General features: G+C 44.3%; 1 protein-coding gene across 1 annotated transcript in view; it reads left to right on the top strand.

Annotated features, from left to right (window-relative positions):
* LOC132830490 (LHFPL tetraspan subfamily member 7 protein) overlaps nt 1-27,603 on the top strand; it is a 281,749-nt gene that overhangs the window by 29,456 nt on the left and 224,690 nt on the right. The window lies entirely within an intron of this gene.

The raw sequence follows: 27,603 nt of genomic DNA, 5'->3' as shown, positions 1-27,603 counted from the left end.
CATACATGCAAAGCCATACACATGCATACACACAGACACACATGCATGTATGCTCACACACAGACACACGAGCATGTGCACACACATCTACACGCGCACACAGACATATGCGTGCACACACAGACACACGTATTGCACTCAAACACATACACAGACATGTGCACACATACACACATGTACATAGGCACACATGTGCACACACATTCGTATGTGCGCACACATGAACACACACATGCATGCACTCACATATACATTGTTATGCATACATACAAACAGACACACATACACACACGCACAGACATGCATGCGCCTTCACATATATTCACACGCACACACATACACGCATACACACACACACACACACTCACACACACTCACACACACTGGTGCACAGCAACTGCTGAAACTATTGTATATTGTATATTTAAAAAGGTTGGACCCTCCACTTTGGGTGCCATCACCCTCACACACCTTCCGTGGTATCCTGCTGTTGCCTCTACACTACAGGGCACTAATACCTAGGAGCAGAAGGAGGCCATTCAGCCCATCGAGTCTACTCCACCATTCAATGAGATCGTGACCCATCTGATAATCCTCAACTCCACTTTCCTGCCTGTTCCCTGTAACCTTTGATTCCTTTACTGGTTAAAAATCTCTCTATATCAACCTTGAATATACTTAACGACCCAGCCTCTGTGAAGAATTCGACAGATCCACTATCCTTGGAGCAAAGCTATAGGGAAAGAGCAAGGAGTGTGACTAAATGCAATGCTCTTTCAAAGAGGCAGCATAAATACAATGGACTGTATGACCTTCAGTGCTGTCTGAATGTATGATTCTATATTATTCCAAGTACTCCTGCCTGATGGAGGGATTGATGAGACAGCATTGAGTGTGTCAGCCATAGCAGTAAAAGAGTACATTGGAGTGGCTTGTGTTGTATTGGTGATGAAATCAATCTTCCAGCACCTCAGAAGTACAGCAGACATACATTTCCTGCATAAATGGCTATGGGCAGCTGTATGATATATGTGGCACTGTCAGCTTTTATGCCGTCTGCACCATAATCGGAGGAGAAGTAGAGTAAAAAATAAATTGGGCTGCATTTATATCACACGTCACGATCGGATTGGTTTACAAAACATTTCGTGCATGTGATGGTGAAATTGGTAACCTGGAAAGACTGCAGACAAATGAGTGCAAATTATGTGCAGCAAATAACGCATTTAATGATGTGAATTCTGTAATGTAACGGGAGAAGGATGTCACAACTCATTGAAGGCTTCTCCCCCACTGTGCCAAGGCACTGGAAATGCAACAGCATATTGAACTGGAGAGATTTATTTGAAATCAATAGAACTATAGTTTTGGTTGATTACATAAAGTAATCCCAGGAAACAGGACATTGTCTCAGGTGTGTCATTGTTGAGTGAAATAAGACAGAGTTGCTTTTGTATTGCCAACTCCATCATTCTCTTGGGGGTTTTATGCCTAATGTATTATTTATTTCGGAAAAAACAAAAAGTATCAGAAAGCCGACATTGGAATTGTGTTGTGACAGAATTCATTCACCATAAAAGTCCGCCATGCTCCTTTTTGTTTAAAAAATACATTCCTGGATTTTGGGTGGTGTTGGCTCCCCTTGCTGTGTGAAGGAGGTTCTGCTGGACCTTCTTCTTGAATTGCTCATGGGGCCAGTGACAATTTTACACTTGGATGGCTTGCTGGACCACTTCAATGATGCTAATAGTCAGCGAGGAGCTCACTTCCCTGGAGGACTATAGTGAATAGTCATTGTCTATTCATAAATGATCAGGTTTACTGAACTCAATTCACAGCTCACTATTGATTTTGAATCAAGTGCCCTAGGCTCGTAGACCTTTATCATCATTATTGCATAGCTGTAACCCAGTTTTTGCCAACATTTTGTTGAACACATCCCTAGAGAAAGGGGGAGCTAGTGAGCTTCACCAGCCACCATGTGACTTGGAACAAGAGCAAGTTTGGTTCTTGTGGGTGCAGACTTGGGAGCTGCCTCCTCCCTGGTAGACCAGTGAGTGGAAGGCAATAGCAAACCCGTACCAACAAAAACTGGCAAGAGACTGGCTTGGGGTGAAACAATAGCAAACAATGAGACAAGGACCTGTCTTCAGGCAAAGCACACAAGCCATGCCACTCCCTGGAGGTATCATTACAGGACCAGCTAGTTGTAAATGTCTGCCCCCCCACTCACACTCCTATCACTGGTCACTGAACATATCCATCCTCACACCATTCAGAAAGCTAATAAACTCTGGCTTACAGAATTAGATGATTCTCAATTATCGCGTGCCTCTAGCATAACTAATAATTCTAAGTTTTCAAAGGAATTCCTTTTGAAAACCAGGCCCATAATTTCTGACTAGGGTCTGTTCACAGCAATGTCCTGATGGTTTTCTTTTATTTTTGGCTATTCCAAGACAATCCTGGATGATTGACACACTATGTTATGGGCGTGTGGTTGTTCAAGTGTTACCAGCAAGAGAGAGACGTGTAAACAAAAAGGGCTGGAGATCACAGCAGGTCAAGCAGCATCCAAGGAGGGGGAGCTTCATCCAAGCTCTGATGAAGAGTCATCCAGATTCGAAATGTTAGCTTGCTCTGTCCCCATGGATTTTTGCCTGACCCGCTGTGATCTCCAGCCCTTTTCGTTTTCAGTACAGATTCCAGCATCTGCAGTAATTCACTCTGAACGAGAGAGAAGCGCACTTGCAGCAAATTATCGAACGTTGCCTTTCCATTCTTATGAACTGAACGTTCATTCTCTTTCTAAGGGATGTTGAGCCTGGATACCAGATTCAAAATTCATCAGAGGAGCAGCTGACAGTCCCCCCCCCCGACAAACCTCTGGGTGGGTCAGTAATCAGAGGATACAGATTTCAAATAATTAGCAAAAGAGGGCTGACAAGATCATTTTGTTATGCAGTGAGTCGTTATGACCTGAAATGTATATCTGCAAAAGCACTGGAAACAGATTGAACAATAATTTTCAAATGGAAATTGGATATGCATCGAAAATGATAAAGACGTGCGAGATAATGGGAGAGCAGAGGGGAATGAGGTGAAAGATGGCTGCAGCATGAAGGCAGAATGGCCTACTTCTGTGCTATCAGTTACTATGGCTTACAAGTAAAAGGATCATGCAAGGCCACTCCTTACAACATCACCGACCCGCTCCCCACCCCACCCCCCACATCCCCACTAACTATTTATTAAATAATTTTCTATCCCTGATCGTATTGTTTTTCTGAGCATGCTGAAGTATCTATGGTCAGAACTGCTTCAGTCTTATGTTCTCTCCCATGCAAACAAGGTAAAGCCTACTCTGGGTTGAATTTTCATTTTGTTAGTAGCAGGTAGGAACTGGAATTGTTTCTGGGTCCGGACTGCACACCTGGTTGCTATTTAGATTATGGTGTCCTTCTGGATGGAATGGAGACAGGATCACAGACCAATAGAGGATGGTGGAGGTGCCCTTGAAACCAAATGGAGACCTCCTTAGCTCGAGAGGCGTCATTGGCGGCAGTAAAGGGTAAGTAAAAGATGGTTTTAGATTAGATTAGACTTACAGTGTGGAAACAGGCCCTTCGGCCCAACAAGTCCACACCGACCCGCCACCCACCCATACATTACACTACGGGCAGTTTAGCATGGCCAATTCACCTGACCTGCACATCTTTGGACTGTGGGAGGAAACCGGAGCACCCGGAGGAAACCCACGCAGACACGGGGAGAATGTGCAAACTCCACACAGTCAGTCGCCTGAGTCGGGAATTGAACCTGGGTCTCAGGCGCTGTGAGGCAGCAGTGCTAACCACTGTGCCACCGTGCCGCCCATTCTTTCATTGAGATGTGGGTGTCACCAAGAAGGTGAGCAATTATTGTCCATCCCTAATTGCCCTTGAACTAGTGGCTTGCTGGGCCACTTGCTAGGGAGGCACGGTGGCTCAGAGGCTGACACTATTACCTCACAGTGCCAGGACCTGTTCAATTCCAGCCTCGGGTGGCTGTCTGTGTGGAGTTTGCACATTCTGCCCATGTCTGTGTGGGTTTCTGCTAGGTGCTCTGGTTTCCTCCCACAGTCCAAAGATGTAGCTGGATTGACTGTGTTAAATGGGGGGGTTACAAGGATAGGGTGGGGTCTTCTTTGGAGGGCTTGTGCAGACGTGATGGACCAAATGGCCTCTGTCTGCACTGTTTTTCTCTGGTTCAAAGGGCAGTTAAGAGTCAATCACATTGCTGTAAGGCTAGAGTCATGTGTAGGCCAGACCAGGTTACAAAGGTAGATTTCCTTCCCTAAAGGAAATTAGCAAATTGATGATAGTTTCATGGTCATTGTTACTGAGATGATGACTTTATATTCAAGATTTTTAAATCAAATTTAAAGTCATCATGACTCCGGAGCATTAGCCTCTGGATTACTAGTAATATTACCACTATGCCCCAACTTCCTCCTGCAAAGATGAACATGAAGATGCCTCTCAGCCCTTTAATAAAACTTCAATTAAAAAAAATAAAAGCAGGCAGGCCACCATGCAGGGACAGAGGGATTGATGAGGGCTGGGTTTAACACACTCAGATAGACAGAGACAACCTGTAGTCAACAGTGTGGCGCTGGAAAAGCACAGCAGGTCAGGCAGCATCCTCTTCCTGATGAAGTGCTTTTGCCCAATATGTCGATTCTCCTGCTCCTCAGATTCTGCCTGACCTGCTGTGCTTTTCCAGCACCACACTCTCAACTCTAATCTCCAACATCTGCAGTCCTCACTTTTGAATAGAGACAGCCTGGTGGCCAGTCCAAAAAGCAGTTTTACTGGAAAGTGAATGTACTGGCCATACTGATTCACTGTTTTGAAGTATACAAGACAATTCAGACCAGTACGATTGTACTAGAGGAAGCATCATCTTCCACTTTGACTGAGGACCTGTTTACCTGTTTGTGTGGATACGAATGGGACTACTGGAAAAAAAGCAGAATTCTCTTGGGGAAAACACAACTGCTGGAAATCATAGTGGGTCAGGCAGCAGCTTGGTCAGAGAGACCAAGCTATCGTTTTGAGTCTAGATAACTTGAAATGATCATTTGCTCTCTCTCCACGGATATTGTCTGACCCACTGTGATTCCCAGCATTTTTTGTTTTCAGTACAGATTCCAGCATTTCTAATAGTTTGCTCCTGCCAACAATGTTGGCCAACATTGCCTCAATTAGCACCACAAGAGAGGGGGAAAAAAACAGGTTAATTTGCTCATTGGTGAGCCATTCCTGTGTACAATTCCTGCCAGATTTGCCTGCAGAGTAACAGTGACTGTCCTTCAAAAGTAATTAGGTAACAAATACAGAAATTGCTGGAGAAACTCAGCAGTTCTGGCAGCAAAGCTAAGTTAATGTTTTGAGTCCAGTAACCCTTCTTCAGAATATCTGAAGAAGAGTCACTGGGCTCGAAATGCTAACTCTGTTTTCTCTCCACAGATGCTGCCAGGCTAGTTGAGTTTCTCCAGCAGTTTCTATTTTTGTTTCAGATTTCCAGCATCCGCAATTCCTTGTTTTGTTATAAGTAGTTGCATGGCTTTGTAATGTCTTGAAGATGTCATTAATTCTTTCTGTAAAATGTAGTGCATGCTTACACAGTGACTAGCAGAAAGTGAGGACTGCAGATGCTGGAGATCAGAGTTGAGAGTGTGGTGCTGGAAAAGCACAGCAGGTCAGGCAGCATCCAAGGAGCAGGAGACATTTCAGGCATAAGCCTTTCGTCAGGAAGCCCAAAACATTGATTCTCCTATTCCTCGGATGCTTCCTGACCTGCTGTGCTTTTCCAGCATCACACTCTCAACTTACACAATGACGCCAACTTTGGCTGCAAGGCCTCAGCTCCCAAATGTCTGGTGATAAAAATGGAAGAGGCTGGGAAATATAATGTTTCAGATGCAGATTTTATTGAAGAATTAGTAAGAGTAAAAAATAGACAGAAATAAGAGGGATTGGGAGAAACAACAGATGGTTTCAGCACTGTAATGGGGTTGATGGGCTGAATGGTCTGCAAGTTGCTGAACAGAAAGATAAAAGAAGCAGAAAATATTAGGATCAGTATATGATCATACTGTAATACAAAAATCACAGTTGACAGTAAAAGAAACCAAAGCTTTTTTTTTAATAACAGTTTTTCTGATATAATTGCAAAGGTTTATGATCCGATCTTGTGGACAGTTTATACGTGGGAAGGCAAGGAAATGAGAGAATTTCTAGGTTTATTTTGATTTTCTGCAGCCTGGATTGGCATTTCCATTGAAGATTGAAATCATTGAATTCTACAACCAGTTTACAGTCTCGTTCGAAGATATTTGAAAAGGTCTTGATGGGCATAAATATTAAACGCCATTCAACATCCCTCTGGGGAGGGGAGAAATGATAATGACACCTTGGAACTATCTAAGTTGTTGCTAATGGCAACAGCTCCTTCCAGATTTGTTTCAATTAATCAATGCCCTCATAAAATTCCAGAGGAGTCCATTCTTCCCATAGAAACACCTGTACAAATAGACAAAAGCAAGAACTTGGCCAATGAATCAAAGACTTTATCCAGGTTGCATTATAATCCAGGCTGAATTGCTGCATGCTTCTGCTAAGGGCTGTAATTGTTCTGGTAAAAGTGTCCAAAGTCTCCACTTCCTTGGATATCTGGCAAGTCATGTTGGAAGTACATCATAGAACATAGAACAATACAGCACAGAACAGGCCCTTCGGCCCACGATGTTGTGCCGAACATCTATCCTAGATTAAGCACCCATCCATGTACCTATCCAATTGCCGCTTAAAGGTCGCCAATGATTCTGACTCTACCACTCCCACGGGCAGCGCATTCCATGCCCCCACCACTCTCTGGGTAAAGAACCCACCCCTGACATCTCCCCTATACCTTCCACCCTTCACCTTAAATTTATGTCCCCTTGTAACACTCCGTTGTACCCGGGGAAAAAGTTTCTGACTGTCTACTCTATCTATTCCTCTGATCATCTTATAAACCTCTATCAAGTCACCCCTCATCCTTCGCTGTTCCAACGAGAAAAGGCTGAGAACTCTCAACCTATCCTCGTACGACCTATTCTCCATTCCAGGCAACATCCTGGTAAATCTTCTCTGCACCCTCTCCAAAGCTTCCACATCTTTCCTAAAGTGAGGCGACCAGAACTGCACACAGTACTCCAAATGTGGCCTAACCAAAGTCCTGTACAGCTGCAACATCACTTCACGACTCTTGAGTTCAATCCCTCTGCTAATGAACGCTAATACACCATAGGCCTTCTTACAAGTTCTATCCACCTGAGTGGCAACTTTCAAAGATCTATGTACATAGACCCCAAGATCCCTCTGTTCCTCCACCTGACTAAGAACCCTACCGTTAACCCTGTATTCCGCATACTTATTTGTTCTTCCAAAATGGACAACCTCACACTTGGCAGAGTTGAACTCCATCTGCCACTCCTCAGCCCAGCTCTGCATCATATCTAAGTACCTTTGCAGCCGACAACAGCCCTCCTCACTGTCCACAACTCCACCAATCTTCGTATCATCTGCAAATTTACTGACCCACTCTTTGACTCCCTCATCCAAGTCATTAATAAAAATTACAAACAGCAGAGGACCCAGAACTGATCCCTGCGGAACTCCACTTGTAACTGGGCTCCAGGCTGAATATTTACCATCTACCACCACTCTCTGACTTCGACCGGTTAGCCAGTTTTCTATCCAATTGGCCAAATTTCCCTCTATCCCATGCCTCCTGACTTTCCACATAAGCCTACCATGGGGAACCTTATCAAATGCCTTACTAAAATCCATGTACACTACATCCACTGCTCTACCCTCATCCACATGCTTGGTCACCTCCTCAAAGAATTCAATAAGACTTGTAAGGCAAGACCTACCCTTCACAAATCTGTGCTGGCTGTCCCTAATCAAGCAGTGTCTTTCCAGATACTCATAAATCCTATCCCTCAGTACCCTTTCCATTACTTTGCCTACCACAGAAGTAAGACTAACTGGCATGTAATTCCCGGGGTTATCCCTATTCCCTTTTTTGAACAGGGGCACAACATTCGCTACTCTTCAGTCCCCTGGTACCACCCCCGTTGACAGTGAAGACGAAAAGATCATTGCCAACAGTACTGCAATTTCCTCTCTTGCTTCCCACATAATCCTAGGATATATCCCGTCAGGCCCGGGGGACTTGTCTATCCTCAAGTTGTTCAAAATGTCCAACACATCTTCCTTCCTAACAAGTATCTCTTCTAGCTTACCAGTCCGTTTCACACTCTCCTCTTCAACAATACGGTCCCTCTCATTCGTAAATACTGAAGAAAAGTACTCATTCAAGACCTCTCCTATCTCTTCCGACTCTATACACAATCTCACACTACTGTCCTTGATCGGACCTACCCTCATTCTCGTCATTCTCATGTTTCTCACATACGCATAAAATGCCTTGGGGTTATCCTTGATCCTATCCGCCAAGGATTTTTCATGCCCTCTCTTAGCTCTCCTAATCCCTTTCTTCAGGTCCCTTCCGGCTATCCTGTATCCCTCCACTGCTCTGTCTGAACCCTGTTTCCTCAACGTTATGTAAGCCTCCTTCTTCCTCTTTACTAGACATTCAACCTCCCTCACACGACCATTTCTTTCCTGCCTGATAGGTACATACATATCAAGGACACGTCGTATCTGCTCCTTGAAAAGTTCCACATTTCCACCACATCCTTCCCTGACAGCTATGCTCCCAACTTATGCTCCTCAAATCCTGTCTTAAATCATGAATGGAGCATCACCTTTGTCCCTGATGCCTTTTGTAGTTGAATGGTGTTCCCCGCTTCAAGTGACATAGAACATAGAACATTACAGCGTAGTACAGGCCCTTTTGCCCTCGATGTTGCACTGCCCTGTCATACTAATCTGAAGCCCATCCCACCTACACTGTTCCATGTACGACCATTTGCCTGTCCAATGACGACTTAAATGCACTTAAACTTCGTAAATCTACTACTGTTGCAGGCAAAGCATTCCATACCCTTACTACTCTCTGAATAAAGAAACTACCTCTGACATCTGTCTTATTCCTATCTCCCCTCACTTTAAAGTTGTGTCCCCTCGTGTGCCATCCCCATACTTGGAAAAAGGCTCTTCCTGTCCAACCTATCTAACCCTCTGATTATCTTGTATGTTTCTATTAAGTCACCTCTCAACCTTCTTCTCCCTAGCGAGAACAGCCTCAAGGCCCTCAGCTTTTCCTCGTAAGACATTCCTCCCATACCAGGCAACATCCTAGTAAATCTCCTCTGCACCCTTTCCAAAGCTTCCACATTCTTCTTATAATGCGGTGACCAGAACTGTACACAATACTCCAAGTGTGGCCGTACCAGACGGATAGCCGCTTTGGGGAGACTGCTCATGAAACCGTACCCTGGGCAAGAAGCATTCTATGAGTGTGGTGCTGGAAAAGCACAGCAGGTCAGGCAGCATCTGAGGAGCAGGAGAATCGACATTTCGGGCATAAGCCCTTCATCAGGGAGAGCTTCATCAAACCTCATTTCTTATGAAGAGCTTCTGCCCAAAACGTCAATTCTCCTGCCCCTTGGATGCTGCCTGACCTGCTGTGTTTTTCCAGCAACACAATCTTGATTCTGATCTCCTGCGTCTGCAGTCCTCACTTTCTCCAAGAAGCATTTCATGCCCGGAAAATAAATTGTAGAAGAATTAACCATAATACTGCTGAAAAGATCAACTAGACTCTTCCCTCTGGCATCCAGTGCAGTTTATCGAAGGCACTGCACCATGTTTTTTTTTAAAATGGTTGCTAGACTTGATTATTCTAAGCTGCAGCCACAGTCGACTGTTCCCCTTTGAGGAGGATTCTCATCATGATTTGGAGTGATATATTTTGAGGAGCCGGTAACTGTTACTCTCCTCCTCCCAGGTAACCTCCAGCCTCCCATATCCTCCCCTTGCCATTGTCACCCCCTTCCCCCACCCACTCCTACCCAGCCAAAAATTGTTTCTTGAACACTAATGTCCAAAAATATCCCAGCATCACCGAAGGAAAGCTTTGGGCATCTTTGTTTCTGTGAGGTCAAGCTTTTCTTTCTCTCCTGCTTTGACTTCTTCAGGGGATAAAGAAGCTGCTGTCACTGGTGCATCCACGCATTCCATCACAGTGACTGCACTGAGCAATATCCCAGTCCATCATTTCAAAAGCTTCACTCTGCACTGGACAGCGCTTTCCACTGTAATAAAGCTGGCCTTTGTCCAGCTGAAAAATGTATTGTGTCAGACGCTGTAGGAATTTCAGCTGCTCCCTCTGAACAGATTTGACGTGGAATAGCCAAAGAAAAGAAATAGGCGACTTCCTTTACTGGTCAAGTTTCCTGTATTTGCAAAAACAGATTCAGCCTGGTTATAATGGCAAATATTAACAACAATTCATATGGTCGCACAGAATTTGAAAAGAGAGATGCATTTGGAAGCCCCTTGACTTTCTCTCATCAGGGCAAAATGCAAGATTGCCAAATTTCAAGCAATCACCACTATCTTTTCATTCTGCATTCATCAGGATAAACCATCGCAACGATTTCTTCGGTTTGTATATGTTTCAGCAATGTATCTTTCCAACAATAATCAAAGCTATTAATTCTCCCATGCACTGTAAGCTTCAAATCCAGTAAATCATCATCAATTGTCACAGTAGAACTGCGCGATTTCTCAATCCAGCTATGAGTGGGATAGCCAATTTAGTGCCAAATTATGGCCAATTTCTTCACTGTGAACTTGAACCTACTGGTTGGCTTGCATCTGCACAACCTAATTTCACTTGAGACCATGACAGTCAACAGGAAGAGGAGACCGTAATCTCATCAGTCAGGGTTGCTTTAAACGCTTACCCTAAAAATGAAAAGATATGTGATGGTCTAATACAGAATTCAGTCACAGGATACTTACTCATTATTCTTCAATGCTCATGGTGGATCATCCAAACAGATTAAAAATTGTGATGTGAAATATGTAGCCTGCTGTATGACTCTTAGCTTGTTAGCAGCTCTGGCAAATTCCAGATGACTCCGCATGGCCATTTGAATAGAAATTCAGCTCAGTTAAGAATTCCTGATATTGAGGCACTGAAGTTGCTCAGGGCAGTTTTGGTAATTATATAGTTGTAGAACTAAGGTACACAGATTTATCTGGAATTGGCAGCACTCAGATAGGCCATTTGGCCCAACTATTCCATGATGCTACAAACCATCCTCATCCCACTTTTCTTCAAATAGCTCTATCTGCATGTCCATTTATTCCTTTCTCCCTCAGTACTTATCCAAGAATTTCCTGCAATTCAAGATGGCGCCAATACTGGGCGACTCTTTGTGAGCTCTCTACAGCAGATATTATTCTCACACTTCTTGCAACTGTTCCGCACTTTTAAACCCGAAATTAATGTTCACCGTACTTCATGTACCTCCTGTGCAGTGTAACCTGTCTGCCTCACTCTGTCTAAGCACCCTATGATCTGTATGTCCTTGTTTGCTATGATCTGCCTGTACTGCTCGCAAAACAAAACTTTTCACTGTACTTAGGTACATGTGACTACAATAAATCAAATCAAGCTTCCCCTTAATTCCACCGATTTTATTGGACTTAACAATGGATTGTGGTAGCAAGCTCCACATTTTCCACAACATAGAAGGAAGTGGTGTGGTGATAATGTCAGTGGACAAACAATCCAGAACCCCAATGCTCTGGGAATGTGGGACATAATACACATAATGGTAAGGTCCTAGGGAGTGTTGCTGAACAAAGAGACCTTGGAGTGCAGGTTCATAGCTCCTTGAAAGTGGAGTCGCAGGTAGATAGGATAGTGAAGAAGGCATTTGGTATGCTGTCCTTTATTGGTCAGAGTATTGAGTACAGGAGTTGGGAGGTCATGTTGCGGCTGTACAGGACATTGGTTAGGCCACTGCTGGAATATTGCATGCAAATCTGGTCTCCTTCCTAAGGGAAAGATATTGTGAAACTTGAAAGGGTTCAGAAAAGATTTACAAGGATATTGCCAGGGTTGGCGGATTTGAGCTCTAGGGAGAGGCTGAACAGGCTGGGGCTATTTTCTCTGGAGCGTCGGAGGCTGAGGGGTGACCTTATAGAGGTTTATAAAATTATGAGGGGCATGGATAGGATAAATAGACAAAGTCTTTTCCCTGGGGTCAGGGAGTCCAGAACTAGAGGGCATAGGTTTAGGGTGAGAGGGGAAAGATATAAAAGAGACCTAAGGGGCAACGTTTTCACGCAGAGGGTGGTACATGTATGGAATGAGCGGTCAGAGGATGTGGTGGAGGCTGGTACAATTACAACATTTAAGAGGCATTTGGATGGGTATATGAATCGGAAGGGTTTGGAGGGATATGGGCCAGGCGCTGGCAGGTGGGACTAGATTGGGTTGGGATATCTGGTCAGCATGGATGGGTTGGACCGAAGGGTGTGTTTCCATGCTGTACATCTCTATGACTCTAAAAGAAGGTATTCAGACCCCTAAAGTTATTCAACCCAATATTGAGTGAGTCCCAAGATGCCACAGGCTTCCCAAGCAGAAAATGAGGTGCTGTTCTGGTGCTGTGGCTTACTGGAGCACTGCAACAAAAGCTGAGACAGAGACAATGGTGTGTTGAGGTTTGGGGGCATTTCTGTGAACAGAGCATAGGTTTCCAGCAAAGTGGTCATCCAGTTTAGGGTTGTAGGTGCTGTAGGGTCACCGGATCTGAAATGTTAACCCTGTTTCCTCTCCAGAGAAGGTGATGAATTAGCCAATTCACAGCCATGTTACCAATTGGCCATCCTGACCAGTCTCTGAGGGGGATTGTCAAGTTAGTTACAACTTAGGGAGAGATGGTGGTGTCATGGTAATGGGGAATGTCACAGGACTAATGATTCAGAGCATCAGGCTAACGTTCTGGGACATGGGTTCAAATCCCACCATGGCAGCAGATGAAACTTGAATTCATTAAAAAAAACGTTTGACATTAAGGGAGAAAAAAAGCCTGATGGCAATCATGTTAACATTGTTGATGAAAAAACAATCCGGTTCACTAATGTCCTTTAGGGGAGGAATCTGCCGTCCTTACCTGGTTTTGGCCTACATGTGACTCCAGACCTACAGCAATGTGGTTGACTCTTACTTGCCCTGTGAGCAATTAGGGAAATAATGGCCTGGCAATTTCTATGAACAAATTGAAAAATAACCTTTTGCTCATTGAGCTTCATTGGTTCCAGGTTGGGCAATACCGAAATTTGAACAGTCTCACTCTTGTCTTCGAATCCCTCTCTGGACTTGCTGTTCCCAATCTCTGTAGCATTTTCTAGTCTTACGAAACTCTAAACTGTCTTCCAGTTCTGGCCTTGAGGCCACCCCTGATTTGATTGCTTCACCATCAATGGGCCATGCCTTCAGATGCCTTACATTCCCTAAAAGTTTGGCCAAGGATTTAGTCACCTGCTATTACATCACTTTGTGGGGATCAAGGCCACTGTGAAGCATCTTGGGCTGTGTTGTTCTATTAAAGGTCCTATACCAATGCAAATTCTTGTTAAAATGGCAAATGAATTACAATTGGTAACCCTGTTCCAATAACTCCATGTGCTTCCAACATTTAAAGGCTATACTTGTCCTATTCAATTCCACAGAGAATGGCATGGTGTAAATTAGGAAGTGTCTAGCATACATCCATCATCTTTCATGTGTCAAACTTCAGACTTTAAACTTCAAAGTGTCAAAACACATGAAAGAAAGAGGAACATTGTTAATCATTTCCTGCTGTCTTTCCTGATCATTAGACAATTTCATATCCCCAAGGCCAGGAATGATGGATTTACAAATAAGTACAAATCTAAATAAACTTTCTTCAACAATTATTTTCTTATTAACCCCAGTCTTCCCCAAATTGGACCACTTTCCCATTCAGAGTAACTTAACACTGACATTAAAGGTACAAGCAGAGTTAATTACAGCTGTATTTTAGCAATTAAACATTATCACCATCCTTACGTTGCCTCTAGGCATACTCTCGTATTGAGCAACAACTTGATACAATAGTTTTAATTTAAAAGATGGCCGTTGTTTCTCTCTCCCTAATTTCTCTCTTATTTTTATCATTTTAACTTCACGTTCTTTTACTAACTGAAGCTCTGTTGTTGTCATTATGCCTTTTCTCACCTGTATTAAATGTAGATTAAGAGATTTTAGCTTAGCTTATGCTCAATGCCTCCCAACATTCATTTTGAAGATGGGAAGAACTTTGAAGAGCCTACCTACCTGATAGGATAAGGCCGCCGTCTCATCTAGACAGACGTCGACTCGAAGGATTGATTTAGTCACATCACTGAACATGTCAATCCTTAATATGTTTCAAGACATCAAACAGAGAGCCACTGCTCTAAGGTGGAAATATTTCATCTGCAGTGACAGGAAGTCAAGAGATAGCTCTTTCATGGCATGTCATAGGTTAAAGATGATTTTCTAGGACCATGATGTATCAATGTCATCTATATAACCTGCACCATTCTTCAGTGTTAGGCTTTAGCTGCTGCTGATGTCTTCATCTCACTGATCATCTCTGAAATAGTTTTCTTATGTGGTCTACCACTTGTGTGTCCCACTTGCTGGCTCTTAATCACACTGGGTTCATTTGTCCTGGTGAATTGGTGTTTATCATTGCAGCAGAAGAACTTTATATAACATTCAGTGTTAACATCAAGCATTTCTAGATTGGGTAGAGCATGGACCAGGCGCAGTGCTGCATTCCCTAAGTCAATGGTGTTCAGACTGAAATTAAAAGTCACACGACACTGGCTTTCATGAGGACCCCTGAAACTCAGGCCATACTGTCCTGGTTGTATTTACTGTATAATGGGAATGAATGTGCTCATAAAGATGATTTACATGATAATGTTAGGCTGACACTAACAGTCACATGCATTCAGATTCTAAGACAGGAATGGAGCTGTAATCAGCATTTCACATGTTAGAATATAAATCAAAAGGTTTCGGAAGATATTGAGAGTCAGACAATTGTTTGCTGTTAGATAAGCTAATGGCAGAGATGCAGTCGACTAAGAATGGGAGCAGTGTTGTGATGCAGGGCAATTTCAAAGTGGCAGACAGTCAACACATACAGAAACCAAATACCAAGCTCTCACGATAGGTAGAATTCCCGACTGTGCGCACACCTCCTCCCTCATCTCCATCCAAGGCTCCAGAGGATTCTTCCACATCCAGCAGAAATTTTCCTGCACATCCAAACACCTCATCTACTATATCTGTTACTCTCGATGTGGTCTCCTCTACATTGGGGAGACAGGACGCCAACTTGCAAATGTTCCAGGGAATATGACCACCGCCTTGTGGCTAACCACTTCAACTCCTCCTCCCACTCCGCCAAGCACATGCAAGTCCTGGGCTTCCACCACCGTCAAATCCACCCAACGCCTGGAGGAAGAATGCCTCATCTTCCATCTTGCTCTCCAACTGCGGGGCATCAGCATCAATTTCACCAGTTTCCTTATTTCCCCTTGCCCTACCTCATCCCAAACCTAACCCTCCAACTTGGCATTGCCCTTTTGATCTGTCCTACCTGTCCATCTTCCTTCCCACCTATCTGCTCCATGCTCCTCTCCAACCTATCACCATCACCCTGCCTATTGCTTTCCCAGCTATCTGTCCCCAGCCTCACCCCCACTCTCCTATTTATCTCAGTCCCCTTCCCCCCAACATTTCTGATGAAGGGCTTATGCCCGAAACATCGACTCTCCCGCTACTCAGATGCTGCCTCACCTGCTGTGCTTTTCCAGCACCAAACTTTTCGACTCTGATCTCCAGCATCTGCAGTCCTCACTTTCTCCTCGAATCCCTGAGAGTAGAACAATGTAGACTTGAGTCCATGGAAACAGCACAGTCCATGGTGGCAGCAATATCAGTACAAATCTGTCTTGTTTACTCGCTGTGTCAACTTCGTAGGTTTTGGGAAGGGTTGTTAGCTATTAATTTATTGGCATCATCCTAAATGAGTATACCAAAATCAATTAATTTCAGTACCTTGATCTATATGCAAGTATAATGTAGCCCTGAAGCATTGTGCAGTTATGCAGCTTACAAGGGCAAATAGCTTTGACATTCTGCCCTACATTAGCCTCATGAAAATGTTCCAATACCTCAGACAGAATATCCTTGTTGACATTTCTCTCTTTCCGACATTTAATATTCTCATTTGCCTTCTGAGCACATTGGATGAATTAATGCCAATTAGTACCTAATTCAAAGGACACCTGCTGTGGGCTCATGTCTGCTGAGAGCTGGGTTAGAGATGCTCAAATCTTTTTCACTTGAGATTCTTCGCCTGCAACACTCAGAGGTGACCTTTATCTTGTCTGTCTGGACCGAACGCATACAGAGTACCCAGAGGTGAAAGGACAGTGTTCCAACACACTGGGTCACACGTTCCCCAGAGCAACAGTTTCAATTTGTTCTGTGATTGGAACTGTCAAGCAGTGTGCCATTTTGTGCTTTGTTATTAATGATTTCAAGCACATGTTTTATGGCTATTGTTCTCTTTCATGTACTGAATGTGCCCAGGTACTGCTGGGAAAGGACCAAGTGCAATATTGCAGCATCTCAGAAAAGCAAATAAAGACTGTTAGATTCAGCAACATGGACACTCTTTGAACAAGAATAAAAATAAAAATAACAGTTCATGGAGCTGAGATTGTTACGATAGGCTTCTGTCTTAAATTGATTTGTAAGATTACAATCCAAGGTTTAATAAATGTAAAATGACTAGCAGAATAATATCTTATTATCCTATAATGGCTCATATGAAAACTATTATTAATCCCTCTAGGATTGTGGCAGCTTTTTCATGCAGAAAAATAATAATAACAAGCTTCTCCTTACTCAGACTGTACAGCTAATTAAACAAGCAGTGGCTCTTTGAGCTTGTCTTTTAAGCTTGAAGTCAGCTTCCAAATTGCAAAGAAAGCACAATATCAAAAGAGCTATTGATGTAATTAACAGATATACGTACATGGAGACATTCCAACATTGCAGCCTAAAACATTCTTCTTCCAGGATTTCAAAACTGAGGAACTTTAATTCCTTTCCTTGCACCATCCGCCAAAGTTTTTGTTTCTCTACATCAACCTTGGCATCCTATAACCACTTCTAATTGGCTTTGTTTTTCTCTCCTACTTATTAATCTTGGAAGCATCCCGTATTATTGCTCTTGGTGCCTTTCATCAGATTTTTGTAATAAAATGCAGTCATTTAATAACAGACCTGGCCTCCACAGCCTTCTGTAGCAATGAATTTCATAGATTCACCAATCTCTGTGAAAAAGTTTCTCCTTACCTTCATTCAAAAAGGTCTTCTCTTTACTCTAAGACTATGCCTTTGGGTCCTAGTCTCTCCTCCCAGTGGAAACAGCTTTCCAGAATCCACTCTGTCCTGGCCATTCAGTATTCTGTAAGTTTCAATTAGATCCATCCTCACTCTTCCAAACACCATGGAGTACAGACCCAGAATCCTCAAATGTTGCTCATATGTTAAGCTTCTTATTTCTAGGATCATTCTCGTGAATCTCTTCTGAACACGCTCCATGGCCAATACATCCTTCCTGAGATATGGGGCCAAAAATTGTGTACAATACTCCCAATGTGGTCTGACAAAGGCCTTATAGAGCCTCAGAAGTACATCCCTGCTTTTATATTCAAGTCTTTTCAGAATAAATGTCATCATTGCGTTTATCTTTCAAATTACTGACGCAACCTGCAAGTTAACCTTGTGAGAATCCTGGACTAGATCTCTCAAGTCTTTTTGCACTTCAGATTTCTGAATTTTCTCCCCATTTAGAAAATAGTCCATGTGTCTACTCTTCCTACCAAAGTGCATGACCTCATACTTTCCCACATTGTAGTCCATCTGCCATTTCTTTGCCTACTCTCCTCACCTGCCCAAATCCTTCTGCAGCCTCCCTGCCACCTCAACGCTACCTGTCCTTCCACCTAAGTTTATATCATAAAACATAGAACATAGAACATAGAACATAGAACATAGAACAATACAGCACAGAACAGGCCCTTCGGCCCACGATGTTGTGCCGAACATCTATCCTAGATTAAGCACCCATCCATGTACCTATCCAATTGCCGCTTAAAGGTCATCAATGATTCTGACTCTACCACTCCCACGGGCAGCACATTCCATGCCCCCACCACTCTCTGGGTAAAGAACCCACCCCTGACATCTCCCCTATACCTTCCACCCTTCACCTTAAATTTATGTCCCCTTGTAACACTCTGTTGTACCCGGGGAAAAAGTTTCTGACTGTCTACCCTATCTATTCCTCTGATCATCTTATAAACCTCTATCAAGTCACCCCTCATCCTTCGCCGTTCCAACGAGAAAAGGCCGAGAACTCTCAACCTATCCTCGTACGACCTATTCTCCATTCCAGGCAACATCCTGGTAAATCTTCTCTGCACTCTATCCAAAGCTTCCACATCTTTCCTAAAGTGAGGCGACCAGAACTGCACACAGTACTCCAAATGTGGCCTAACCAAAGTCCTGTACAGCTGCAACATCACTTCACAACTCTTGAATTCAATCCCTCTGCTAATGAACGCTAATACACCATAGGCCTTCTTACAAGCTCTATCCACTTGAGTGGCAACTTTCAAAGATCTATGTACATAGACCCCAAGATCCCTCTGTTCCTCCACCTGACTAAGAACCCTACCGTTAACCCTGTATTCCATATTCTTATTTGTTCTTCCAAAATGGACAATCTCACACTTGGCAGGGTTGAACTTCATCTGCCACTCCTCAGCCCAGCTCTGCATCATATCTAAGTCCCTTTGCAGCCGACAACAGCCCTCCTCGCTGTCCACAACTCCACCAATCTTCGTATCATCTGCAAATTTACTGACCCACCCTTCGACTCCCTCATCCAAGTCATTAATAAAAATTACAAACAGCAGAGGACCCAGAACTAATCCCTGCGGAATTCCACTTGTAACTGGGCTCCATGCTGAATATTTACCATCTACCACCACTCTCTGACTTCGACCGGTTAGCCAGTTTTCTATTCAATTGGCCAAATTTCCCTCTATCCCATGCCTCCTGACTTTCCGCATAAGCCTACCATGGGGAACCTTATCAAATGCCTTACTAAAATCCATGTACACTACATCTACTGCTCTACCCTCATCCACATGCTTGGTCACCTCCTCAAAGAATTCAATAAGACTTGTAAGGCAAGACCTATCCTTCACAAATCCGTGCTGGCTGTCCCTAATCAAGCAATGTCTTTCCAGATACTCATAAATCCTATCCCTCAGTATCCTTTCCATTACTTTGCCTACCACAGAAGTAAGACTAACTGGCATGTAATTCCCGGGGTTATCCCTATTCCCTTTTTTGAACAGGGGCACAACATTCGCTACTCTCCAGTCCCCTGGTACCATCCCCGTTGACAGTGAAGACGAAAAGATCATTGCCAACGGTACTGCAATTTCTTCTCTTGCTTCCCACATAATCCTAGGATATATCCCGTCAGGCCCGGGGGATTTGTCTATCCTCAAGTTGTTCAAAATGTCCAACACATCTTCCTTCCTAACAAGTATCTCTTCTAGCTTACCAGTCCATTTCACACTCTCCTCTTCAACAATACGGTCCCTCTCATTCGTAAATACTGAAGAAAAGTACTCATTCAAGACCTCTCCTATCTCTTCCGACTCAATACACAATCTCCCACTACTGTCCTTGATCGGTTCTACCCTCGTTCTCGTCATTCTCATGTTTCTCACATACGCATAAAATGCCTTGGGGTTATCCTTGATCCTATCCGCCAAGGATTTTTCATGCCCTCTCTTAGCTCTCCTAATCCCTTTCTTCAGGTCCCTTCTGGCTATCCTGTATCCCTCCACTGCTCTGTCTGAACCTTGTTTCCTCAACCTTATGTAAGCCTCCTTCTTCCTCTTTACTAGACATTCAACCTCCCTCGTCAACCAAGCTCCCTCACTCGTCCATTTCTTTCCTGCCTGATAGGTACATACATATCAAGGACACGTCGTATCTGCTCCTTGAAGAGGTTCCACATTTCCACCACATCCTTCCCTGTCAGCCTATGCTTCCAACTTATGCTCCTCAAATCCTGTCTTACAACATCGTAATTTCCCTTCCCCCAATTGTAAAATCTACCCTGTTGTGCGCACCTATTTCTCTCCATAACCAAGGTGAACGTCACAGAATTGCGGTCACCATCACCAAAATGTTCACCCACTAACAAGCCCATCACTTATCCCGGTTCATTACCGAGTACCAAATCCAATATGGCCTCCCCTCTGGTTGGACAATCTACATACTGAGTTAGAAAAGCTTCCTGGACACACTGCACAAACACCGCCCCATCCAATCTACTTGATCTAAAGAGCTTCCAATCAATATTTGGGAAGTTGAAGTCGCCCATGACTACAACCCTGTGGCTTCTGCACCTTTCCAAAATCTGTTTCCCAATCTGTTTCTCCACATCTCTGCTGATATTGGGGGGCCAATAGTAAACACCCAACAAGGTGACTGCACCTTTCCTATTTCTGACTTCAGCCCATATTACCTCCAAAGGCAGATCCCCCTCAAACTTCTTTTCTGCAGCCGTTATACCATTTCTAATTAGCAATGCCACCCCCCCTCCTTTTTTACCACCCTCCCTAATCTTACTGAAACATCTGTAACCAGGAACCTCCAACAACCATTCCTGTCCCTCATCTATCCACATTTCCGTGATGGCCACAACATCGTAGTCCCAGGTACCGATCCACGCCTTAAGTTCACCCACCTTATTTCTGATACTCCTTGCGTTGAAGTATACGCACTTGAGCCCATCTCTGTGTCCGCAAGTATTCCCTGTCAGTGCTACCTTCTCCACAGCCTCCCTACATTCTTGGACATCCTGACAAACAGCTAGCTTACTTGCTGGACTACAAGTCTGGATCCCATCCCCCTGCCAAATTAGTTTAAACCCCCCCGAAGAGTGCTAGCAAACCTACCCCCTAGGATATTGGTGCCCTTCTGGTTCAGGTGCAACCCGTCCTGTTTGTACAGGTCCCACCTTCCCCAGAATGCAGTCCAATTGTCCAAATACCTGAAGCCCTCCCTCCTACACCATCCTTGCAGCCACGTGTTCAACTGCACTCTCTCCCTATTCCTTGCCTCACTGTCACGTGGCACCGGCAACAACCCAGAGATGACGACTCTGTCTGTCCTAGCTTTTAGCTTCCAGCCTAACTCTCTGAGCTCTTGAATGACCTCCCCACCCCTCTTCCTACCTATGTCGTTGGTGCCAATGTGTACCACGACTTCTGTCTGCACACCCTCCCCCTTAAGGATTCTGAAGACACGGTCCGAGACGTCTCGGACCCTGGCACCCGGGAGACAACAAACCATCCGAGAGTCTCGCCCATGTCCACAGAACCGCCTGTCCGTCCCTCTAACTAGAGAGTCTCCTATAACTAGCGCTCTCCTCCTCTCCCCCTTTCCCTTCTGAGTCTCAGAGCCAGACCTCACGCCACAGACCCCGTCCCTGCAGCTTACACCTGCAAGGCTGTCCCCCCCAACAGTTTCCAAAGCTGTATACTTATTGTTTAGGGGAACGACCACAGGGGAACCCTGCACTGCCTGCTTCTTCCCCTTCCCACCTCTAACTGTTACCCAGCTACCTCTGTTCTCCGGTGTAACTATGTCCCTGTAGCTTCTATCAATCACCCTCTCAGCCTCTCGAATAATCCTCAGTTCATCCAACTCCAGTTCCAGTTCCCTAACTCGTTCGGTGAGGAGCAGGATTTGACTGCATTTCCTGCAGACGAAGTTGGCAGGAGTATCGGTGGTCACCCCTACCTCAAACATCCTGCAGGAGGAACATTCCACTGCCTGCGCTGCCATGACTGTATACTTTGTCTCCAAAACAAGAACACTGAGTCAATAACACTGAGTCGCTTACCTGTGGACTTTTAAAGTTAGGTTAGAGGAGGAGGATGGGAGGGAGGGTCTAGAACACACCCACTCAAATACCAATCACTTACCTTCCCGACCAGCTCTGTGCTCCAACCTCACTTCCGCCCAGCTCGCGCCGCTCTCTGCGGTGAAAAGACCGTTGGCGTCGAGGTAAGTTCTTTAAATACCAATCACTTTAAACGCCAATTATCTGCAAGCTTAGCCAGAGTGCCCTTAGTTCCTTCATCTAGATTGGTAATGTATAAAGTGAAACGTTGTGTTCCCAGAACTGAGCCTTGTGGAACACCAGTAGTCACTGGCTGCCATCCAGTGAAGGTCGCTTTTATCACCACTCTCTGCTTTCTGCCGGACAGCCAAGCTCCTATCCGTGCTAGGACCTTGCCTCTGACTCCATGAATGCCTATTTTACTCAGTAGCCTCCTGTGTGGCACAGTGTCAAAGGCCTTCTTGAAGCCCAGATAGTTAACAATCATTCGCTCTCCTTGGTCTAACCTGCACATCACTTCCTCAAAGAATTCTAGCAGATTTGACAGGCATGACCTCCCCTTGATGAAACCATGCTGACTTTGCCCTATTTTACCACACACTTTCCAAGTATTCAGAAATCTCATTCTTTACAATGGATTCCACGATGTTACCTACGACTGAGGTTAGGCTAATCGGTCCATAATGTTCCATCTTTTGCCGAACTCCCTTTTAAACAGGATTGTCATGTTAGTGATTTTCCAGTTCTCGGGGACACCTCCTGATTCTACTGATCCCTGAAAGAACAACACTAACGCCTCCACAATCTCTTCATCTATCTCCGTTAGAACTCTGGGTGTAGTCCATCTGGTCCAGGTGATTTATCCATATTCAGGCCATTCAGTTTTTCTAGCACTTTTTCCTTGGTGATGGCCATCATACTCAGCTCTTCCCCCTCACTCTATTGAAATTTTGGGATATTACTTGTGTCTTCCACTGTGAAGACTGACGCAAAGTAATTATTCAATTCCTCAGCCATTTCCTTGTTCCTTACTACTATCAGTCCAGCATCATTTTGCAGTGGCCCAATGTCCACGTTTGCCTCTCTTTTGCCTTTTGCGTATCTAAAGAAACTCTTACTCTTTCTTTATATTACTGGCTAGCTTAACTTCATATTCTCTCACCTTATTTCTTATTTTGGTGCCCTTTGTTGGTCTTTGTAAACTTACCAATCCTTTGGTTTCCCACTGCCCTTTGCCACATTATAAACCTTCTCTTTTGCTTTTATGCTATCCCTGACTTCCCTAGGCAGTCATGTTTGCCTCATCCTCCCTGTACCATGCTTCGTTTTCCTCAGGATGAATCCCTGCTGTGTCTCCTGAATTACTCCCAGAAACCTCTGCCATTGCTGTTCCACTGGCTCTCCTGCTAGACTCCTCCCCCAGTTAATTCTACCCAGCTCCTTCCTCATGCCTCTGTAGTTGCCTTTATTCAGCTGTAATACTGTTACCTCTGATTCTATCTTCTCTCTCTCTCTCTCTCTCTCAAATTGCAGAGTAAATTCAATCATATTATGCTCACTGCCTCCTAAGGGTTCCTTTACCCTAAGCTCCCTTATCAAGTCTGCCTCATTGCACAACACTAAATCCAGTATTGTCTGTTCCCTAGTAGATGTTCCACAAGTTATATGATTCTAAGACTTGGTGCGATTATGCACATGGGCAACAGAGATTTGAATGACCTCAGGATTACATTAATGAGTGAACAACCTGTAGCTCCTTCCCTTAGAGCATTGTGTGAGCCAATGTGGGAATATAAAATTACCAAGGGAGCAATACATAATTGGGGGAATGGACTGCGGTAAAAGTCTGGTTTAGATACAGTCAATAGAAGCAGCAATGGAACAGTAAAGAGAGCTCAAATCCACCCATAAGTAAAGGCAGAGGAAATTAGACAAGAACATGGCGAGAACTGTGAGAACAGTGGGGAATTGGATGCAAGCATAAGAGGATTGTTTTTCAGACTGGAGGCCTGTGACTAGTGGAGTGCCACAAGGATCAGTGCTGGGTCCACTACTTTTCGGCATTTATATAAATGATTTGGATATGATCATAGGAGGTGTAGTTAGTAAGCTTGCAGATGACACCAAAATTGGAGGGGTAGTGGACAGTGAAGAGGGTTATCTCAGATTACAACAGGATTTGGACCAGATGGGCCAATGGGCTGAGAAGTGGCAGATGGAGTTTAATTCAGATAAATGCAAGGTGCTGCATTTTGGGAAAGCAAATCTTAGCAGGACTTGTACACTCAATGGTAAGGTCCTAGGGAATGTTGTTGAACAAAGAGACCTTGGAGTGCAGGTTCATAGCTCCTTGAAAGTGGAATGGCAGGTAAATAGGATAGTGAAGAAGGCGGTTGGTATGCTTTCCTTTATTGGTCAGAGTATTGAGTACAGGGGTTGGGAGGTCATGTTGCGGCTGTACAGGACATTGGTTAGGCCACTGTTGGAATATTGCATGCAATTCTGGTCTCCTTCCTTTGGGAAAGATGTTGTGAAACTTGAAAGGATTCAGAAAAAATTTACAAGGATGTTGCCAGGGCTGGAGGATCTGAGCTACAGGGAGAGGCTGAACAGGCTGGGGCTGTTTTCCCTGGAGTGTCGGAGGCTGAGGGGTGACCTTATATAAGTTTGCAAAATTATGAGGGGCATGGATAGGGTAAATTGACAAAGTCTTTTCCCTGGGGTCGGGGAGTCCAGAACTAGAGGGCATAAGTTTAGGGTGAGAGGGAAAAGATATAAGAGAGACATAAGGGGCAACTTTTTCACACAGAGGGTGGTACGTGTATGGAATGAGCTGCCAGAGGATGTGGTGGAGGCTGGTATAATTACAACATTTAAGAGGCATTTGGATGGGTATATGAATAGGAAGGGTTTGGAGAGATATGGGCTAGGTGCTGGCAGGTGGTACTAGATTGGATTGGGATATCTGGTCGGCATGGATGGATTGGACCGAAGGGTCTGTTTCCATGCTGTACATCTCTATGACTCTATGACTATAGACCTCAAGGGGAGGTTACCTTGAGAGATCTCAAAGGGAGGCGATGGCCTAATGGTATTATTGCTGGACTGTTAATCCAAAGACCCAGGGCATGTTCTGGAGGTCTGGCTTCAATCCTGCCTCAGCAGATGGGTGGAATTTGAAATCGGTAAATGTCTGGAATTTAACAATGACCATGAAACCATTGCTGGTTGTTGAAAAAACCTATCTGCTTCACTAATGTCCTTTAGGGAAGAAGGCTGCCATTCTTAGCTGGTCTGGCCAACATGTGACTCCAGACCCACAGCAACGTAGTTCACTCTTACCCGCTCCCCCCCCCCCTCCCCCCCTGGTGATTAGGGATGGGCAATAAATGCTGACCTGACCAGCGATGGACAATTATGAAAGAATTAAAAACAAAAAGACAAAGGGAATGGGTGAGAGTTTCAGCAGCTGCTGCAACTGCTGCTGGATGGTGTGATTGAGGTGGAAGTGAGCATGATGGGAATGGATCCTTCATCCCAGGATGGAATACACCACCGTGGTTATGGTCTGTTTGATTCAGCCTCAGACAGTTGCCAGGGAGTCCGTGGCGAGGCAGTGAAGTTGGTTTTTGTAGACCGAAGACGATGGCATCAGTTTTGTGCCCTGATTTAAATGGAGCATATTTCAGCACCTCCTGGATTGGAATGTCCGACAGGTCAGGACAGTGAGTGACCCGGAGGAAGCTTGGAGGTGATGGTGTCCACATCTGCTCACTACCCCTGCTCCTCCTCAGTGGGTATTTCAATCAAGGTTTTGAGACATCATTTCCTCCTACAAAACCATGCTGACTATCCCTAAGCATTCCTTCTCTCTCCAAATGCATAGAAATCCTATCTTTCAGAATCCCTTCCAACAGCTTGTGTAGGTTAGGTGTATTAATCGGGGTAAATGTATGTAATAGGATAGGGGAATGGGTCTGGGTTGGATACTCTTCGGAGAGTCGCTGTGGACGTGTTGGGCCTAATGGCCTGTTTCCACACGGTAGGGATTCTCTGATTCTAACAAGTCTGGGACTAAGAAAAGACCCTTCAATCTCTTTAGCTGTGTGCAGGAAACATAACAACCTATGGCATCCTTTGTGCAATTTCACTCCAGGTAGTTATCAAAATTTTTGTCAGATTTGCTTACATGGATCATCACTCACAGCATCCTTTGTCAGTCCCTTACTATGCATTCACCACGCTTTGCATTTGGGCGGCTGTATCTAAACTATTTTTGGCAGCTCCTTCTTCTGAATTTTTGATGGTACGCCCTCTTGTTGTAAGAACTGTGAGACAATGCATTTGGGATTACTTTGTTTTAACATTCACAAATGCTTTAGAATAATGAGAGACATCAGATCAACTGCCTATTACAATCCCTCATGATATTTTTTTATTTGTTCGTGTGATGAGGGTGTCACTAGCTAGGCCAGCATTTATTGCCCATCTGGCAGTTAAGAGCCAACCACATGGTTGTGGGTCTGGGGTCACATGTAGGCCAGACCAGGTAAGGGTGATATTTTTCCTTCCCTGAAGGATATTAGTGAACCAGGTGGATTTTTTCAACAATCGACTCATGGTCATCATTAGACTCTCAATTCCAGGTTTGTCGTTGAATTCAAATTCCACCATCTGCCGTGGAAGCGAAGTCCCCAGACCATGACCTGGCTCTTTGGATTAACAGAAGGGCCTATGCCCGAAATGTTGATGAAGGGCTCATGCCCGAAAAGTCAATTCTCCTGCTCCTTGGATACTACCTGACCTGCTGCGCCTTTCCAGCAACACATTTTCAGCTCTTTGGATTAACAGTCTAGCGATAATACCAATAGGCCGTTTCCCCAATTGATAATCTGCAATTGGTCCAGTATCATTATTTGACCATCATCACAGTGTATAAATTACTCTATTTAGAACATATCTCACCATACCCTCTACAATGATCAATAAGACCAGTCTTATGTCTTCTCTACTCCAGGTTAATATTCCTAACCTCTGCAGCCTGATGGCTAGAGTTGAATTATGAGTTAATATTTATCTGAAGCACAAGTGTGAGCAGCTAAAGAGATTGAAAGGGTCTTTCCTTAGTCCCAGACTTGTTAGACCTTCCACACACCGCTGCAGACCCTTTGTCTTGTGGTCTGTGGTTTGTTTTGGAAAGATAGGAAAACATTTATTTTCTTCTTCACCTCTCACTTGGTACGTACTGCCATGGGGTCATTGAAAGGGTAGTGAAAGAGAATAGGCATATACAGCAGCTCTTATATCCTACTTATGGAATTCCCAAGGCTACTGAGGAACAGCAAGACCCTGTGTCTTTCAGAAAGGGAGACAAGGGGAGTAAATTTGGAGGAAGTGTGAGAGAATTTGAGATCATATTCAGTTAGAATAAAGCCACAAAGCGACTCACAAATTCACAGACAAAAAGTAGCCATGAAGTCAACCAAGCCAAC

Source organism: Hemiscyllium ocellatum, chromosome 31 (assembly GCF_020745735.1).
Source record: "Hemiscyllium ocellatum isolate sHemOce1 chromosome 31, sHemOce1.pat.X.cur, whole genome shotgun sequence".
NCBI classification, from domain to species: Eukaryota; Metazoa; Chordata; class Chondrichthyes; order Orectolobiformes; family Hemiscylliidae; genus Hemiscyllium; species Hemiscyllium ocellatum.
The sequence above is the reverse complement of the archived record's forward strand: the minus strand, read 5'-3'. Positions and strand labels throughout refer to the sequence as shown.